The sequence below is a fragment of the Toxorhynchites rutilus genome, chromosome 1 (assembly GCF_029784135.1).
Source record: "Toxorhynchites rutilus septentrionalis strain SRP chromosome 1, ASM2978413v1, whole genome shotgun sequence".
NCBI lineage: Eukaryota > Metazoa > Arthropoda > Insecta > Diptera > Culicidae > Toxorhynchites > Toxorhynchites rutilus.
In genome coordinates, this window is record NC_073744.1 from 118,396,542 (window position 1) to 118,415,856 (window position 19,315).

The 19,315-nt window shown below is 37.1% G+C and overlaps 1 protein-coding gene across 1 annotated transcript in view; it reads right to left on the reverse strand.

Moving 5' to 3' along the window:
• Positions 1-7,234, reverse strand: part of LOC129763498 (irregular chiasm C-roughest protein-like) — a 124,561-nt gene extending 117,327 nt beyond the window's left edge. Inside the window, exon 1 of the mRNA XM_055762622.1 lies at positions 5,897-7,234. The gene's annotated coding sequence lies outside the window, so the exon portion shown is untranslated. The remainder of the gene's footprint in view (positions 1-5,896) is intronic.
• Between the last annotated feature and the right edge of the window lie 12,081 nt (positions 7,235-19,315).

Here is a 19,315-nt window from a genome sequence, read left to right on the forward strand (position 1 = left end):
AGGCAACTAAATGTAACTCTAAGATACATAGAAAAATAATAAAATCATAACAATGAATTTGGCATGTGTTATTGTTGTTAATTTGTCTTCAAATTTAAAAAAAATATTGTTAGATCATTCAAAAGTTGTCTACAAACTAAGTTTGAGCTTCATTTAATCATTTATCCGCAACTTGGGCCCAGCAAGAAACTCAAAAGCGTCGCTTTGGGCGACGAACGTGTTAAACGATTTAAAAGAAATTATTTGTATTTGGATGATGAAGAACATAGAAAGCTATCGAAAAAAAATTGAACACACTACCGGAAGCACCTACCGTCTGGAACTATCACTGGTAAACGGTTCCGACTTCAATCAATGCGTTAGAACAGAGCTCTGTAAACTGTAAACTGGTCGAAGTTGGAGAATAGAAATGAAAAGTTAATTTTACAGCATGACAACGCCAGACCCCATGTTCACGAATCTGCCAGGAATCATCTAGAAAGAATGAACTGAGAGGTTCTACCTCATATGGCATATTCTTCAGGAAATACCACTTCAATTTACTATTTGTTCCGGTCATGGCGTCGTCCATACCGATCTTATGAAGAGAAAAAAACATTGGTTCGATATATTGGTCGCTTCATAACGAATATGCTCGTTTCAGCGTGGAATCCGTGCATTTCCTGAAAGATGGTCCATGTTTGCGGCTCCAAAATGAAGCATATTTTAAATAATGAAGCCATGATTTTTATGTTTCAAACGAAAGCCTTTAAAAAATTGTTAGGGGTTGTATCTAGGACACGACCGCATATTTTCGACGTAGAACCACGCAATTACATTATGCAATCCACTTGTTTACCACTTCGAATATTATTTTATTATTCATCTAACTTATTGTAAAATTTATTGTAAATGCTCTTCGTTAGAAATAAATTTTATGAACGTCCTTTTACGTTTGATATGATGCCTAGGACTACCAAAATATGTGAACGGAAAAATTGTCAAACGATCATTGTATTTTACATTTCTCTCATAAATTATTGCACATGTTTACGTAGTTCTCGAACCGCGAAAGTTCATTCACCTCTTGTATCTGAAATGACGATTTTCCTAGGCTTCTCAGTTTAAAAGCAAGTTTTGCGAAAACATTCCGGTCTGCACAACGACAAGCGAGTACAAAAGTACTCAACACCAAAAAATACCCCCGACTTGCATGTTATGACGAAGCGGATTCCCCCAGGCACAATGATTTAGAAGTCCGTGTTAGAGAAACACAGCTCGGTGGGAACAAAAATACCCCCGACTTGTACGTATATTTGCAAAGCGGATTTCCACAGGTACATCGATTTTGAAGTCTGTGTTGGGGAAACCGTAAATCAGGCCAATCAGAACTTAGCAGTTAGGGCGTTTAGATAACGCTTGACATTTAACAGTTATCAAATTGTTCATCTCACGAAAAATCAATTGATGCAAACATCTTTCCGATCTATTAAGAAATTTTCGAGTTATAAGCATTCGAAATACACACAAATTAGCAGAACAAATGTATGGGAAAAATGAAGTTCTTCTAGTTTTCATGAATTTAAACCGTTTAGAGATTTGCAAATTGTAATGTATAGCATATCAAACAAATCTTAGAGAATTTCCGATTCGATTGGTATACAAATCATCAGAATTCGTTCAAAGTGAAAATAGTTATTGACGTTAACTTGATTTCATAAAAACTTTTACTCTTTCCAGTGACCAGCAATGGTAGTTTATCGCTTTCGTCCATGTTGGTTGTGCTTTGAAGTTAAGAATTCTCGGTTCCCAAATTCGCAAGCTTTCTCCAGAAGAATAGAACCTGAGAGAGATAAATTATTGTCTCTGACTTGATAGACAAAAATATCCATTGACCGCTGCAGCTTTTCGTTCCCGACAAACCTTATACGCTTTTTTTCTAAATTTAATTTTCTCTTCCGATGCCATTTTATTTGAGTACTGTCGATACCGTATTCTGTGCAATACTGAAATATTTTACAACTTCAGACGCCTTTCGCCCGTACTTTTCGACCTGCTCGATGATGTGCAACCGTTGCGCAATAGTTAGCGATTTAATCGTTCACTTGAATAGTTTTTCGTGGTTTTCCATACTTGAAAACAAATTCCTTGAAGACACCAACCCTTCGTCTTAACTTTCAAGAGCAATTGAAATAACATTTAGAGACGCACAAAACATGTACGCGAGAATCAATCGAGTTAGGGAGGTGAAAATCCATGGAAAAATGAATCAAAACCCATCGAGTAAGGGAAGAATCGAGTTATGGAGAGAAGAATGCTTGTAAAATCAACGGTGTCATGAAATTCATCGAGTTAGTGAAAATATCGAGTTACAGAACATCGAGTAAGGGAGAGTTGACTGTATTAACACAATAACATTATACAACAACATTAGTATTTCGTAACGCTGCCGTTCTACGCATAGTTGTCCCATTTTACTTTTTGACAATTTTCACTTTTCTTCATAAAACGATGTTCTTATGCCTAATCTTCCAGAAAACCACAAAAAAACCCAATTCTTTGTTCCCAGCTTTTCAAAAAACAACATCAAGCTCAATTGTCTCATGTTGATATTCTAGGCATAACTGTCCCACTATGTATTTTTAAACCGTAATCAACCATGATTGATTCAAGTGAGGGGAACTCTTCACATTTCATTAAACAATAGTTTACTGCTTATAAAAAACCCGGGGTATTGCCAAATTGGAATGCTTGAAGTTTCTGTTAGACAAATATTCCAAAAAACATTTGATTACGTTTTTCTCAGTTGCTGATTTTGGAACATGGGACAACTATGCGTAGAACGGCAGAACGGTTCTTGACTAATTTCATAAATAGTATGTGTATTGACTCACTTTTGCTGTTTTTGGCAAGATAATATCTTAATTAGTGAAAATAGATTGCTTGTAAAATACACTACACTTGGTTCGCTATGACCGAACGCAATTTTGAAAAATGCAGGTCAACCCCCTTAACACGCTTTCACGTTTCAGAACAACCGTTTGGCTGTCTTACTGACGAAATTTCAACGATGACTGTTTCCAATAGCTGTCCGTAACAGAAAAAATCCGATGAAGACTCGAATAAGTCGGAAAAAGTCTCTTTTTGGTGAAAACATTATCCTCACTATCCTCTGATGCCATGTTGTTGGTTTATGGTTCTCTCTGGTTGGATATAATTTCGTTTATTTTCACAATCTGCTACTCAGAATTTATGTTCTTGTATGGTACGGTCATTCTATAGTCGATGGATTATTAGTTTTTGCCTTCAGTGATATAAATAACTATTTTTTAAGAATTGGCGCATGGTTAGTTTTAACAGAACTCGGATCATATAATGGTTCATTGTTGATTTCAAGCTTCTGTTTCAACAAAATTATAAAATGTACATACATCTGTTGGCCACCGATATGAAAGAATCACATATGGATTACATCTTTTAATTATTACGTCTTTTTTATAAACAAAAGTATTAACCACGTAATTCATCTGTAAAATGACACTCCCGTGACACATTTAAAAAATCAACTTGAAATATCGAAATCTATCTACTTGAAATACAAAATCAGAACCGGAGCCAGTGAAACGAAAATTCTGAATGAAAACAGATGGAATATCTCGTCAATTGTCAATCTTTACACACACGTTAGTAACCAACGAAATATTTTTACTCAGAAACAAAATACACTTAAAACATATAATTTATCAACAAAATTGAATTTCTTATGAAAAACAGGACAAATGCTAGAATATGAAAAATGAATCAGGACGCCCCAGAAGGATCTCAAAATCAGGATAGATGGTATCCCTAGGTTTGGTGTCGTAAGCTACAAGCATTTATATTCTTTAGCTTAATATATATATGAACTTTCTTTGTGTGCAACACTATCAAAAATCCAAAATTTGTATCGTGTGTTCTGCCGTTCTAGTTGTCCCATGTTACGTTTCGACAATTTTCACTTTTTTTATTAAACGATAATTTTACGGCTAATCTTCCGAAAAACCACATAAAAAGTTGTAGTTTGTTCCCAGTTTCTAATAAAAAAAACCCAGCTCAATTGTCCCATGTTGATATTCTATTCATAACTGTCCCACCATATATTTTTTGTAGATCCATATCAAATAAGTCGGTTCAAGTATAAGAAAGTCACGCTTTCAGCAGGGGTAATGTACTCATTTCTGGTTTGGAAGAATGAGTCAATTCTCAAATAATTGAAAAAAAAGTTTAACAGAACATGCGTACACCTTGTTCGCGAATGCCTAATAACAACGAGATTTATATTCTGCAAAGTATTGCAGATCACTCCCTTCTTCATAAAACGATGTTTTTATGCATAATCTTTTGGAAAAAACACAAGAAAACTTATTGTTTGTTCCCAGTGCTTCAAGAAACAACATCAAGTTCAATTGTCCCATGTTGATATTCTAGGCATAACTGTCCCACCATGAATTTTGAAGCCTGTAACCAAGATGATGGATTAAAATGAGAGAATCTTTTCACGTTTCATTAGACAATAGTTTACTGCTCATAAAAAACCCGGTGTGTTGCTAAATTGAAATGCTTAAAGTTTCTGGTAGACAAATATGCCTGAAAACCTTGATTGCGTTTTTTCTCAGTTGCTGATTTTGGAACATGGGACAACTATGCATACGAGGGTCACTATTTATATTTCGGGAATTGGCAACACTGATGTCATGTGAGTCCATCTGATGGTTCCATCGTAAAGTTTGACATTTTTGACGATATACGTACTCAGAACATTTTGTCATACGGATGCTATTTGTTTATTTTATATTTAGTTGAAAGTTTGGTCTCGGCAAAAAAATGGAACTGAATCATGAACATTTTCGTGCGATGATTTTGACTTTCGACGTGAATTATCACAACAAGAGTGCGTCAATCAACTTAATTTGACTTTTGGCGATGAAGCTCCATAAAAAACCACTGTGTATCGCTGGTATAGTGAATTCAATCGTGGTCGTAGTTCGCTGTCCGACGAGTTTCGTGAAGGTCGTCCAAAATCGACTGTAGTGCCAGAAAACATCGATGCTGTGCACGAAATGATTAAGCAAGATTGAGGCATCCCTAAGCATTAGTTCCACCAGCATATATGCGATTTTACATGAACACTTAGTTGTGCGAAAATTATGTTCACGTTGGACCCCACATAATTTGACAATCGCTCAAAAAAAGGCTCGTGTCGATTGGAATAAATGCTTTGAAAATTGGTTTAAGCGCATGCAAAAGTGTATCGATCATCGTGGCGAGTACTTTGAAAAACAATAAGAATATATTCGCAGCTTAACTATTTGTTTTTGTTCCTATTCCCGAAATATAAATAGTGACCCTCGTAGAACGGCAGTGTACTACACTGACTTCACACATGTTATTAACTTGAGCGGTAATCGCATGCCATTGCCGGCCGTAATTGTACTCCACTGAGTTATTAAAATCTAAAATCGTCTATGGGTACATAAATATCAAACAGTGGGTTCAATTTTCATGTTCCAAAACACAGACTAAAGCTATTCCGCGTAGCGCCGCCACTGGTAGCAACTGCCATAACATCATGACGCGAATAATGCATGCAGCAGCAACATAAGCGTGTACTTCTAACAACATAATTCAACGCGGCGTCGTGATTCGCACTCGACCGGCATTCCTAGAATCGCCCAAACAAGCCTAGTTCGCGAAAATCTGCGGAGGTGGATGACCCAACTCTGGGGCTGCCTACATCAACAAGGGAGGGGGTGTGGGTGAGGGTGAGGGAGGAGTACGAGTGGAATCATTTACAGCAATATGTGTCTGACGAGCGTCGAGTCAGTATTTTATCGATCAGCCTTAGATTATGTTCGGTTCGGGGTTCTGCTACACATACCTCAAATTTAACCGCCAAGATTCGCTGCTGCTTGCGATGATGGACTGCCGATCGAATTTCTTCACAAAACTAAATTATCCGATTATTGGCCGGCTGTTTTTCTCAGTTGCACAGGCCCGTGGGACCAGACAGAGTAACTTAATTTTCCGGATGTCAACGAGATTTTCCACCAACCACACACACACACACACACACACACTCAACAATTGGATTTGCACTTGGATTTCGATTCGTTTCGTTTCGCTTTGGCACCTTTTTCGTGATTTACTTGAGAGACATCATTTGGCACAGTTTCACTCGAATACTTCTTTTTCTCTCTGTTTTCTCACCAAATAAAATAACTTTATATTCGTAGCATGTCAGAAGTAAAACGGAAAACCATAAAAATGAGATTAAAGCGAGAGTCCAACACAAAGTAAAAACTTTTCTAATTCCTCACAATATTCGGGGCGCTCTTTTTTTTTTAATTCTAATTTTCCATCCCGACGCTTTTCCTCGCCAGTCACACACTTTAACTTTTTGCTACGTGATTTCCACCACCGTTTGCACTCTCACTCCTCGTGCTTCCGGTACCTTGCGAGTCCTCGCTTAGAACATCGAACCGAATCCACACAATCGACAAGTCAGAAAAAAACTTCAAGTCGTGTTTTCCCGTGCTCCCGCGTGCGGATGAATTTTCACCTTCAAATTTTGTAGGTTATGTCTAACTTTTCCTGTTTTCCTCGGTACACTCTGGTGGACCTCCCCACACTTCAATCCACACTCACTCCAACCCGAATGAGGCTCGAAATTTCCTTTTGTTTGCTCGCACTCTGTGGCATCGACCTTTTCGCTTCCTTCCACTGCATTCTGTGTTCCCTTCGGCGCCAATAGGGACAGTGACACATACGGGTAGCTAGCCAGCCAGGAACGGACACACCGACACTGTGGTTTTTTCTTCGCTTATCCTGATCTATTGGCAGAAGCTTCCCACTTGGCTCACCCACTCACTTTACTTTTCCGTCCCAACTGAGACCAAAACATTGAATCGATTACTGCCGCTTTTTTTTCCTTTTTCCGTCTCGTGTTCACTTGCGGTCACACACTCCAAATCGCAGCTTCTCCTTCCACTAACGCGCGCGGGAGAGTAAATTATAAAGATTTTTTTCTACTTTTGTTACTTTTTCATAAAGCGAAGAATCCTTTCCATAGAGCCTCTCAATCCACGGAGTGCACACGAAAACACTACCATGGGGACTTGCGGGTATCTTGCGCTGCAACACAGACACCAACGAGGATACACGGCTACGACGACTGTTGTATGCTAACTAAATTATGCTCCAGATTTTTCACTGCGTCAACCCGTCTCGCGACCGAATGCCGAATGACCCGAAGCGTCGAGGTTCGGTACGCGCGGTCCGATGTGGAGCCGATGATGAGCTTGCGCGTGGCAGCGCACACCACCACAACTCTCGCAGTCTCTCGCTCTCGTAGCATATCCTACAGCATAAGAGGCAACAACACATCGCCACACGGAGGAGGAACATGTTTGACTTTAATCTCAGATAGTGTCTTTTAAACTTGACTCCTGACGACGACGACGATGATGATGATGATGATGGTGGTGGGTGATGACTGCCAGGGTGCGCGGATGACGATGATCGCACGGCGGTACGGAGACAAAGCGGAATAATGTTCGGCGTGAACACTCCTCGTCGCGTCATCCGTCATCGTGTGGTGGTGTTGGTGGAGTTCGGTTCGCGTGTCGCTTCCAAATGTGTTGCAGCAGCGGTTCGGACGGCAGGGTGGCACAGTAAATAGGGCCGTGTGGAGGTCGCGCGAGCCTGTGGCGCTACCGCTGCGTCCAATTATGGTATTGGCAGAAAAGGGGTTTTTGCGAAAACGCAGTTTTACGCGGGACGGATGTGAGAAGTTGCGGAAGCATGGTGCGCGGGATTCGCTTCATTTGTTGTAGCTCCCATAGTGCGAATCTCACATATCGTGGAATCGTTATTGTGTTGAAATGTTTTCAGGAAAGTAATTTCTTTCTCATTACCGTTAGATTTATACTTTGGAATTCTTGTTCTAATTTATAATTATTACCACGTTGAGTTCCGTGTCGGTCCCTAGGGACTGACATTGAGCTATTCGTCAGAAAAATGTTATCATTGGGACTGATAGTTGCAAATAAGGAAATAAAAAAGAACATGGTTTGTTTTAGGATGTTTTACGAAATGTGACTACTTTTAAGACATATTTCTAGCTATTTTCTTGTCATACAATAAATATCACCTGGAGCGGGGACCTACAATGATATTGTGCAACAGCTCTTGATGCCGACTGAATGGAAAGCGCAGCGAGAATAACCCAGGGCTTAACGTGTTAAAAATGATGATTCAACATTGCAAAAAATTTGGATATTGTTTTCGATATTATTGATTGTATTTGTTTTTTATGGTTTTCATGGTCTTGGGACCAAGAGTGCTATATTTTTTTAATTTTTTTTTCTTGAAAGTTGAAGGTTTCTCACAAAACATATCTATATATTTTTTTGTTTTTTGAGTTATCGTGAAATCGTTGGAAAAATCATTTTTTTCCATTTTTACAAAAATGACTTGTTTCAAAAATTTTGTACTTTTGAACTACTGGATCGATTGAGATGATCAACATATCAAATTAAAGTCAAGTTTTCCTTACAAGAAATCACACTTGCGAAAGGAAAGGATTCTAGGTGCATAGATCAAGTCTAGTCGCAAAGAAATATTGAGCGAAAACTGAAAACATGTCAACCTTGGAAAAAAAATACTCAAAAACGAAAAGAAACACCTCTATGACTTTTGGATATTTTATGTAAAAAAAAACCTCAGCCATCAAGAAAAAACATTAAAAAAAGATATCGTCCTTGGTTCCGAAACCATGTAAACCATAAATAACAAATTCATTCAACATTGACGAAAACAAAATGCAATTTTTTTCAGCTAGTGTAATATTTTTCGGAAAAAGGCTGGCTAATTGGCTGAACTTTCATAACAATTTAGTTTTCTTCAATAAATAAATGTTTTTATTTCGAAAAGTCCTATATCGATTTGTTGCATTTGGATGCTATTTACTACGAATATATACCGGAACCTGTATTTTCTTTATTTAACTCAACATAGTTTTAGCGGCTAATATTCCTCCCATTGTTTCCATTCTTATTTCTAGCCTTATTTTCTTCTTCTTCTTCTTAAATGGCATTAACGTTCCTACACCCAAACTAGCGTTGACAGAAAACATTTCATCTTTGGCAGAAATGATGCCATTTAGTGTGCTGGAGAGTCAAATGCACTGTTTTAAGAGCATAAAAATGGATTGTATGTATGCGTGCAGACATCTCTGTTCTATTTTCTCTTTTCATTTGGGATTGTGTCAAAAAAAAGTCCAAACGCCGTCAATGGGGATCGAACCAAGGCCGGCTCGAAAGCAAAGCTATTTTACACGACCACGCTATCCACATGGCTAATGATGCTTCAGCAGTTGTTTAGAAAATACGTGATAATTTTGCACCTGATTATAAAATGAATTTGGGAAGTGTTTTCTAAGAGTGAAAGACTGGTGGGTAATGTCGGGGATATAACCGAAGTGACGTAGGATTATACAAAGGGGACAGCCTTCGTTTTTTTAAATATACAGCAATTCCAAATGAAATCGTCCTAAAAATGCAGATTTGAAAAACTTGTATTTTTGATTCCAATGAAAGTGTGTATTCCGTTTGGGTTGGAGGAAATATGAGTTTTTCACAGCAATTGGGCATTTTTTGACTCAAGCGTAACTTTTGAAAAGGGCGTATCGGTTTGAGTAAGAGGAATATTTGTTAATTTATATCTCAAAAACTATGAGCCGTACCGAAATAGTGTCTTAGAAAGAGTAATAGAGTATTGATGGTTGAATATGAAAAAAATGTACACTGAGAAAAAAATAGTACTCTTTTTTTATTTACAAAATACAAAATTCAATTTGCAATATCCAAAATACATATTTACATTTTTTTTAAATTTTTTTCATACAAAATAGAAGTCATGCAGAAAATTTAAAAAATGGCCCAAGATGGTAAAACTATTTTTGACGAACTTTGTGGAACATCGAATTTTTAGGAATTTTCGAAACTTCGAATTTTTGTATATATATCCCATTTGTTTATTTCAGGCTCATTAGCATTTTAGCTGTAACAGAGCCGAATTTTAATCGTGTACATGTCACTTATTTATCATATCTATAATTAGCACATTACACAGTTGCCATTTTTCGGCGTTATAGTATTCCTTCTATACATATGGTACATTACATTTCACAGTAGCCATTTAGGCGTAAGAGTATTCTTTCTGTTCTTCCATTGTCCAGTTATACCGGGCAGCGGAGACAGTTGATATGATAATTGTTGAGTTATTAATAGAATAGCAGCCCGATGTGTCTTGCAGAGCAGAGCAGTTGTATGGATGAATCGATCTTTTTTCGACCGTGGATCGATCTCCATCGCTGATGATTGTTGCGTGAACGTAGTTATTCTGTAACAACACAAAGATGGTCAATGAGGGCCCTGAGTTTTGAACTCACGATCGATCGCTTACTAAGCGAACGCGCAGCCAATGTGGCTACGGTGACCCCCGAATTTTTGTATGTTAGCAATCATTTTTAGCCACAAATTATGAATCCTGATTTGATTTAAAACAAAAAAGGTTATTATCAATCTCCTTCTAAATGTAGACATTCTCGAGATATTTTAAAAAATATTTCTAATTATTGTCTTTTTGATAGTAAATAGACCCTTTAAATATGTTTGTCGTGTTATACCATCATGTTCATGAGATTTTAATTCGCTTATAATTTCCAACAACCGGGTCAAATGACTTTTTTAAATTTTTATTCTAGAGCTTGTCACGCAGAATACCTTCAAGGCGCGTTATCTATATACACTGAAGTCGCTTTTTACGCGGTTTATTAAATGCGGTTTCATTTTACGCGGCTTTTTAACGCGGTTTTTGGAATTTATGCGGTTTTTGGAATTTACGCGGATTTTGGAATTTACGCGGTTTTTTACGTGGATTTTAGAATTTACGCGGATTTCTTTTACGCGGCACGTATCCCCCGCGTAAAAAGTGACTCCAGTGTATATGTAAAAATGGATTCCTGTCTGTCTGTCTGATTCTTATGGACTCGGAAACAACTGAGCCGATCGAAATGAAAATTAGTATGTAGGGGTTTTTGGGGCTAGGGAAGGTTTTCATGATAGTTTGAGACCGCTACACCTCTCTAAGGGGGGGGGGTCTACCATGCAAATGAAACATAAATTCATAAATTTCTACATTACTCGAGAATTAATCAAGCAAATGCAACCAAATTAGGTATCTGAAGGTTTTAGAGTGCAATAAATGATTCTATGGTGGTTAGATACTCCTCCCCCTCTTTAAGGGGGGTTGGGAGAGTTGTTGAGCTGCCATACAAATGAAACACAAATTTCTGCATTACTGGTATGACACCTAGATGTTCTTCTATCTATATAAATAAAAATGGATCGCCGAATGTGTTGGTACATGTTATTTGCAAGTGGTTGAAAAATCTTGAATGAAAATTGTGTCTGAAAATAATCTGATATAATAATGACGAGTTTTGGTACAAGTACTAGGAATTTTATAGTAAAATGTCATTTTAAAGGGTAGATTAGAAGATCAATCAATAAACAGTTCTGCGATTGTACCAATGAACATGCGATTAGTAAAAAACGTGAATGTGATAACGAAAAATAAATTTTGGGCGAGACGAAGTTTGCTGGGTCAGCTAGTAATTATTAAAAAAACACCGGACAAAATTATGACATTAGCTATTTAATTGATTGCTAAGGGTGTCATTTTGTTGAGATTCCGAAGGCCGTATTACAATTGAAAAAAATGGTATTTTCATTTGAATTTTGGGATATAATGTGGATTGTGGATTTTTGACGTAGAACTACGTCTTTCATTAAAGGTGCCAAATCAAAAAAACAGGTCACGTTTTTATTAAATAAAGTTAATGTTAATAGCTATTTTTGCCGCGAACGGATTTAGACGATACATATATAAAACGAATCGGAAGTTCCCTGAAATTTGATCCTCTGATGGGTTGATGATTTAAATCGATGAAAACTAGAAGCATTTCCTTTTTCCCATACATTTGTACTGGTCATTTGTGAACTTCTCTACCCATGCCGCCAATAACGAGCAACTTATCGGCGATCAACGAAGGGGAATGATTTAAAGACACCGTGAACAAAGAATAGAAGAAGAAGAAGAACGAAGGGGAATATTTGGCTGGAGCACAAATATTGGATCTTGCTGGGGCAAATTTTCAGTATCGTTCTAGATTCGGTGCAATGAACATCGTTTGTTCTTCCTTGTTTTGCGTCATCACATGTCCTCGTTTCGGATTGAACTGTGGACGCGACCAAATCACTCACTCGCTTACGTCTCTAGCATTGCAATCATTACATCAATCTGACACCAATCCATTAAGGTTCTGAACTAAACAATTATGTGGGGAATCATCAAACTAGGGTATCATCGGCTCACCAAGAAAATAATTGTTCACGAATTTTGTGTGTGATTTGGTTTCGCATGACAGTAGCAAAACTATCTCCACCAAGGGTCACAGCTAAGCTAATCGAGACCGGAAATATTAATAGAAAGAACTTCTGTTGAGAAGAGCGCAAAACGGAGATAAGTGTGTGTGTAAGATAATATCCGTAGTTATTAACACGCGACTTAAACAAAATAACAGCGTAGTTCTACGTAAACAAAGTGGTCGTGTCTTGGACACAACCTCTTAGTTTTTTTACTAAACATCTTAGCAAATTATTCAGCAGAAAAAATTGTCGGTTGAACAGTTTGGAAAAACCAAACATTGATTTCTATTCATGTCAGATACGGGAGTTGGAGGTAGCTATGATTTGGTACAAATTTAATATATTTGAAGAGTATCGTTGGCATCAGGTAATTCGCTATCGATATTTATCTATTCTTATAGAACATGCAAAAAAATAACCGTTGAATATAACAGTTCCAGTAGAACCGAAAACACGCGATTCGCAACAGCAGCGATGAAAAACATTGAATTTCCAAGAGTTGTTGGAATATTAAATTTCCGCCACGGCTCAGGATATATATAATACCACAAATGTTTAAGACACCCCGGCAGGAGAGCTCAATGAACTCAGCTCAGCTGTTCCTTTGCGTAGATAAGCAATATATCTCTCCCCCTTCGCGCTCTGCGTGATTTATGAGTGACGCGTAGAAAGTACCAAACATGATTTGATAATAAAAGCGCGTACATGTAAGTGAAGTGAGGTAGAATAAAAAAGCAACTGTGCATTAGAAAATTGCTTCGGAACGTGTGCTTCAAAATTGTGTGAATCATCGGATGCAATAAACATTTTCATTTGTATGAGGAAGCACGCTTTCAATTCCCTCTTCAATTATGCTGTGTCTGAAAGTGCCGATCGGAGGGAGGCTTGAATATACGGGAAGTGTTTACCGACTGAAGAAATATAGAATACTTTTTTGGTATTCCCATCAATTTAAAGCTACGGATAAATTAAAATCCGTAAAAATACTTAGTTTTTCAACTTAAACAGTTAAAGACAAAATTTAAACACTCTTCAAAAAAACACGTTCCATGCGTATCGAAGCGTATTCGCGTGTAGGTGACCTTCGAAGAGGAAAGGCAATGCCACTGCAACCGCTAAGTGTTTTTGCTCCTCACATCTCGTGTCATCAGCAAAAAATAGAATGAAATTCAGCATTCATCCATCTCTTCCGCCGTGGGGTCACAGAAAACATCTGCAATCCGCCGTCGCTTCGCCGTACGAAATGATCTGTGAGAAAATATGTTCATTTGCCGGCCGGACACATATGGTCGCCAGGTTATTTTCGCTTGGCTTCTTCCGTTGCTCCACGCTCCACGCTCCACTCATTCTTGGAAACAGGTTTAATTCATCTTGTTGCGTTATTTTATTTTTTGTTTCTATTTAATTACAATAAATCATTTCTATCGTATTGGCAAGAACCGTTTCCAGCAGGAATGTCATCCTGCTCTCGGCAGCTCAGCACATGACCGGGCGGACAACGACGGGAGGATGTATCTTGTGCACTGCCAATGCCATCTGGACGTTTGGCTGGAAAATAGCTTAATTATTCAAGTTTGTTTCTTCCTTTCGGACCGAAATTGGCCTCTGATTGTAATTACGAGATTTCCTCGTCGCCATTGTCACATATGTGTGATGTTTCCCGAGTATCGAAACTTAGTGAATAATTTACTCCCTCTTCGGTTTCGGCACCGTGAAATTGCCGGAAGGTTGTTTTTTTTCTGAGCTAATTGCTAGCAGACTCACATGTATGGCAGGGCTTTAATCAAATATGTTTCGATAATTTATTTCGGATTGACCCCATTCCGAAATAAATTATCGTGTATTGAAATAAGGTTAATGGGGTCATAGCCCGGGTCTTCCAAATGCTAGGAGGCTTGAATCGAGCTCTTAATCATGCCAATAAGATATAGTCATCCGATTTCACGGATGAGATGTATAATATAATCTACTGAGACATTGCTTTGAAACTAATGGAAAACGTACGACAAATAACTATGCTGGTGATTAAAAATCCGTGAACATATGCAGCAATTCCAAATGAAATCGTCCTAAAAATGCAGATTTCAAAAACTTGTATTTTTGATTCCAATGAAAGTGTGTATTCCGTTTGGGTTGGAGTTTTGGATGAGTTTTTCACAGCAATTGGGAATTTTTTGACTCAAGCGTAACTTTTGAAAAGGGCGTATCGATTTTAGTAAGAGAAATCTTTGATAATTTATATCTCAAAAACTATAAGTCGTACTGAAATAGTGTCTTAGAAAGAGTTATAAAGTATTGATGGTTGAATATGAAAAAAATGTACACTGAGAAAAAAAATTAGTACTCTTTTTTTATTTACACAATAAAAATTCAATTTTCAATATCCAAAATACATATATTTTAATTTTATTTTTAATTTTTTCATATATGTTTGAATGTTTTAACGATCTATGAAATTAATCGAATGTGATCGATAAAGAAGAACGAATGAAACGATTTGAACGGATGTTTATATGTTTAATGTATTTCATTAACCCATTTTGTGCCAAGCGTTCGAAGAATCGAACTTTGATAATTTTTAATGCCTTTGGAAAGCAACCAAATGATAATGTTTTTGCACCAAAAGGAAGTTTAGTTTATTAGCTACCACTTACCATCAATTTCGTTCAATTTTGCATAACTTTATCGGCCAGTAAATTTGATTTAAAGCAAGTATGTTTGGAAGGTGTTTTCAATTTCAATAGAAAAAAAACCGATAAAATACAAAAATACGTGAACTTTTCTACAGTATAACTGCGATAGAAGAACATACATAACAGCCGGGGAAATTGAGTGTTCAAAAAATCGAACGTTAACCATAACGGACATTTCTGTTCTGCTGAATCAATACCAATACATCTGACCTCCGCAGCGCATTCTAGTTTATTTACTTTGAAAGACGGAAGGTTTTTTCATTTTTTTTTCAGAAATTTCAATTGTAAATATTTATTAGTATCAATTAACTCAGCAAATATTATCGAAAAATTGCATTTCTGTCCGTGATAACCTTAGGTGATGGCAGTCCGTTGAATTTCGTGTGTGGAGGAGTTGGAGGAAATCAGTGCGTGGAAGAATGGTTCTAATGAGATTGCTGGGTGAATATTCTCCCGCCGGATTGGGTGGGTGATCTCATCGATGAAGAAAACCTAAATGATGATTCTATTCAACAGGATAATAACCTCCCAACCCTCTAGCCATTAATTTTTCGCAGCGTATTTGTACTTTGCAGATTTTGAAAAATGTTCGATTTTTCGAGAAATGGATAATCGGAAACAAATACTTGTTGAGCATTAACATTTTCCCACGGACAACAATCTAAATGAAAGCAATAGCATTGGTTTGAAAAAAAAGTCGGCCGGTAATAAATTAAAACTACATGAAAGAAGAAAGGTCACATCTCACCATAGGTGGATCAATTCAGGTTTATACTTGGACGCTTTCATTCCTCTGTGCTTGTAAGTCCCGAAATGTAAAATTAATGCATTTATTAATGACGTATATTAGCTTACTGAAGTAACCTTCAGTTCACAGTATGTTTGTAATTGCAAGAAAAAGTGCAGGCTTCGGCAAATACTCGATTTCCCGCAAAATGAAAGTTGGGGAAAAAATAATTCTTGAACAATGGGGTTCAAATTCTGTCTCGTAGATGGAAAATACGCTCTTGTTATTTTCAAGATGAACGATGAAATTTATAGCTGCTGGGTCATGTTCATGAATTGGGAAACCAAAGATACGCCAGGCAACTTCAATGGAGCTGATACAGAGCTAATTGTAGTTTGAAATTTTTGTTTTTAAAGCGTTTTTTCCACCCTAATATCCATTTTGCATATTTGCTCCACAGAAATGGAACATAGAGCTCAATGTTGTCTATGTCCAATTGCATCACAAGGTTCACACATTTGCATAACTTGATTGGACTTGAGTCGAACGGATTTCAGAATGCAAAATTGCAATCCGTACGGATAGCAATTGACTCTGACGCTGTTACGGCGTTGCTCACGATAGCGTTTTTCAAGTGAATGTATTCTTCATCAAGCCACTTATGTTGATTAGATCGTAGGAATCGCAGTCATTAACTCTCTACCTTCGCTTACATGTCGATCATGATTTGTTGGTACAGCTCACGACATCATATAATGATATCATACGCTGTACTTAAAATCCATCGAGCGCACTCCTTTATTTTATTCGTCTGATATAGCTATTCATAAATATTATTTCAAAATGAGTAATGATGTTCATAATGAATGGAGTACCTGTAGCAGTAACATGTTGTCTAGTGTTTCTTGTTCATCTTGTTCTTTCAAGACGGTCGGGCATTTTTCGTCAAAGATATTTCTTCTGACTTGCATTGTGGTCACAAACATTCTAGAGCTTGTCACTCAGAATAAATTCAAGGCTTGTTGTTTGGTAGAGAAATCTCAACTAAGTACTACTAAAAATGATGCAAGTAATACTACGATGAGAAGGCGAACGTTGAGAACGTTAGTGTTATTGAAGAAGAACATGGAGAAAGTCGTATGAAAGATGTGCGTTACCGATGGATTCAAGATTATTGTTTTTTCTTCGAATCACAATTTCTCGCGTCATTGTGCAGACACCTTCTATGATTTTAGTAACGCTTGCGCACTGAATTTAGACACGTGCTCTCCAGCAGATGTTTTATCAGAATTGGTGACAATAACGTGATTGCCATTTTGTAAACCGAGCAAATGTGATTTGAAGTATTTCAATAAATCGTTGTGCTCATTCAAAAATACTTCCAGCTCGCGGGCGATATGCCTGGCTTTAGACGAAGTGAAGTTACTTGCGAATGTGTGGATGAAAGTTCGATCTAGCGCCATCTGTTATTTAACAACATAAATAAATTCGTTTTGTTTGAAAAACGACCAACGGTTAAATTTTTTGAATATTGTTTATACAAAACTACTAAAATCGCGATTGAAAATAGGGTATGGGGTTTAAATTTCTGGTTATATGTATTGTTTGAAGCAAAATTTAAGAAAAAAAAAATTTAAAAAATTTCTGCATAGAGACACTTTAATCACTATTAAATATTTAGTAATCGGTATCCTAGCGGTATCGTATATAGTTTACAACCTATTCTCATGCTTACCAAGTTTTTTGTGCATAATTTCATCAAAATCGGTCGAGCCGTTTCACCGTGACACGAGATTTTTTTATATATATATATATATATATATATATATATATATATATATATATATATATATATATATATATATATATATATATATAGATAATCCCTTTTAATATGTTTGTCGTGTTATACCATCATGTTCATGAGATTTTATGAATTCGCTTATAATTTCCAACAACTTTTCCAAATACATCATCATGGTTCATTTTTTGACTCAAGCGTGACTTTTGAAAAGGGCGTATCGATTTGAGTAAGAGAAATCTTTGATAATTTATATCTCAAAAAATATGAGTCGTACCGAAATAGTGTGTTAGAAAGAGTTGTATAGTATTGTTGGCTTAATTTGAAAAAAAAAATACACTGAGAAGAAAAATTAGTACTCTTTTTGACGTAGGACTACGTCTTTCATTTCTATACCGGGGTGTAAAATCAAAGTTTCAAAACGAAAGCGTTACGCCGGAGACCGAGATTTTGAGCGTCAATAGCTCTTAAACAACTGACCGAAATGGTATGATAAACACTTCATTCGAAAGATAAAATGTCTACGCGGTATATACTCGTTACTTTTTCATCCAAAAACTTGCTTCAATTGCCTTAAAATTGCTTTCAAAACAGGCTATTGAAATCACCAATCGGTATATGAGCGAGCGCCGCTCGGAAATCCACTCAGGGGAGGATGCCTCGTGAAATTATAAACAAGCTTCAACGATGCCTTGACGCCTTTGTTGATTATGCTAACATGTGGAAAATAAAAATCAATGCCTCCAAAACCCAAACAATCATGTTCCTGCACAGGCAGTCCCCAAAATTGAAACCTCCTCCATCTTGCGTTGTGGCGATGAATGGCACAAGGGTTGAGTGGTCCGCCGATGTTACATACTTGGGGCTAGTGTTAGATGAAAAACTCCTCTTCCGTCATCATGTGGAGAAGATTTTGAACAGGTGTTCCGCTTTGGTTCGATCATTGTACTCTCTAATCTGTCGGCGATCCCGCCTCTCAAAAGGGAACAAACTGGCCGTTTACAATCAGATCATCGCTCCTGCCATCCTTTATGCAGCGGTGGTGTGGGGGTCATGCGCACAGACTCACAGGAACAAACTCCAAGTTGCGCAGAACCGGGCGCTGAGGATGATCCTCGATCGTCCTTTTGATGCTAGGATCTCGGACCTCCATCAGGAGGCTAATATACCGAAAATAGATGCAATAATTAACGAAATCAAAACAAAATTTGTAAACAAATGCAGATTATCAGAATTTGCATTGATAAACAATTTGTACATAGTAGAATAGTTGTATATAGTAGGTAGTAGGTAGTTAGTTTCTTCAAATTAATAATTAAAAACTTCAAATAATACCATAAAAGTGGTGCGCACATGCCAAATTAGAAATTAGGAACATTAGCACAATAGTATGATTTGAATTAAAAAAAAAAAAATACAGTATCAAAGATGAAAAGCTCAGACTGTATCATTTGCACTGTAAAAATATGTATTACCAAAAACAAACAACTGAATAAAAATGCATTTAAGCTGTAAAAAAAAAAAGAAATCCACTCAGTTATAATTGAACAGCGATTGGAGCATGTTGTCGCTGTTCTGGTGAAGC